The sequence below is a fragment of the Urocitellus parryii genome, unplaced genomic scaffold (genome assembly GCF_045843805.1).
Source record: "Urocitellus parryii isolate mUroPar1 unplaced genomic scaffold, mUroPar1.hap1 Scaffold_155, whole genome shotgun sequence".
Classification (NCBI taxonomy): Eukaryota; Metazoa; Chordata; class Mammalia; order Rodentia; family Sciuridae; genus Urocitellus; species Urocitellus parryii.
The window spans coordinates 272,891-274,996 of record NW_027552093.1 but is presented as its reverse complement, the minus strand read 5'-3'; positions in this window follow the sequence as shown (position 1 = coordinate 274,996).

Genomic DNA, 2,106 nt, shown 5'->3' with positions numbered 1-2,106 from the left:
CCACAGTGGACTCTGCCTGCCTGGGTGGCTGAGAATGGTGAAATGACTTTGTACTCCCCCTCTGCAAGCAGGGTGTTCCGTGGTCTCTTCTCACCTTGAGCCTGAGATGGGGGTGGTCCTACCAATTTCTGAGGTGCTGCAAAGCCATCTTTTATCTTGTTTCCAGGGAGAGTATTTAGCATTTCTCTAGTGACAGTGTTGTCTTGAACAATCCCAGTTTCTTTAGCCTCAGTTACACTCACACATTTCTAACTGTACTGCAGGATTTCCACACCTTTCTGCTCTGTTCCTCCTCCTCATTATCACACTAAATGGCTAAAACCAGGCAGCCTTATCTATGCCTCAGCCTGAAGGCTGTGCTGTCCTTAAAATCACTCTGCTATTTTAACAAGTCCATCACCTTTAAACCCATCTTCAAAGAAAGAATCAGGACATGGGGGAAAAGTAGGCAATTCTATGACAGAATTATGGTCTCCTCAACTCCCACCATAAGCCCCTCCCCCTATCAAACTCACACACAGTGGTCTAACACTTTTCCAGTGTGTGTTTGTAAATCTTTCTATAATCTTCCACACACATCAAAAAGCTCCAAATGCTTCTGAACCACACAATCATGCAAAGTCACCTCTATGGATTCCTATTCCTATTTTAGTCAATATTTGCACTGCTGAGGTAAAAATACCTGTCAAGAACATGGTGTGGGACAAAAGGTTCAGTCCACCACCATCTGACTCCATTGGTCAGGACAAAGTTAATGCAGAACATCATGTCAGAGGTGTTTGGAGAAGAAATCTTCTCAGGACAGTGTCATGATGAATGACACATACACACACACACACACACAGAGAGAGAGAGAGAGAGAGAGAGAGAGAGAGAGAGAGAGAGAGAGAGAGAAGCACTCCCCACATCAAAATAACACTCCACTCATCAAAAATAAACCACTAAATATATACACCTCCAGGGACCTGTATCCTACAGACACACCCTAACTGGCTACATTTACCAAACCCACTCACTCCCTGTTAGTGCATTAATCCACTGATTTATCCCAACCTTCATAATCTGACCCTGTCACCTCTGCAAATTCTTCCAATGTCTCACACAAGAGGGTTGGAGCACCTCATATCTAAACTAAAGCTGATACCCAGCTTCCAACATGGCTCTTTGAAAGAAGAGTTAGGCAGGATCTTCAGAGAATGCTGGACCTATATCAGTAGATGCATGTGAGAGGGCACAGGCTAGAGTTCTGTGACCTGCCCAAATGATAGCTGTGGCATGTCTTGGCAAGAGCAGAGCAGGTAAGCTTGTGGGCTACAGGATGAAGGTCAAAGAGACAATTTAAGTGTCCAAAAGAGAATCATGGCACTAAAAGTAGATGACAATATTGTTTTCCTAAGGTCCCTGCTATAGAAATCACACACAGAGTTCCTGCTACAATCCCCAATGTGTGCCTTTCCAGACTGGAGGTCACATGTGCAGTGCACCTCCTCAGGGTCTCATGGTGAAGAGGGATGGATGGGCTCTGTGTGCCACCACCACTCTCAGGAGATCTCACCACAATCCAGGACTCTGTGTCACACGGTCACGGAGGGCAAGTCACAGAGGGACTCTCCACCAAGGGCAGAATCCACAGGACCAGCTGCTCCTACAGGACCTTGTCTCTCCACAGGAAAAGGCAAGAACCAGGCCTGAGTGCTCTGCCAACAGTGCTAGGAGTGGACCCAGGTGAGCAGGGTCTACACCCCACTGAATCACAGTGTGTGCAGCTTGTGAGCACCAACCCTCCCAGGGACGTCCTTGTCACCACACAGTCCAGAGCAAGGTCCATGGAGAAACGTGGAGCTCAGTCATAAGTCACCCAAAGTCTTCCAGCACCTGATGAGCTTTGCATCTAAGGGAATCTGCTCTGAATGAAATAGATTGCAACATTCAGATGTTCCATCAAACTCTGGAACCCTAAAGCTGAACATGAGATTATGGTGACTGCACATGTATTAGAATCATAATTCTGTAACTTAGGGTAAGATATAGGTGTGTATAGCCTGCATTTCTGTGATCCGTACACACACACACACACACACACACACACACAGCCATTAGGCCTAT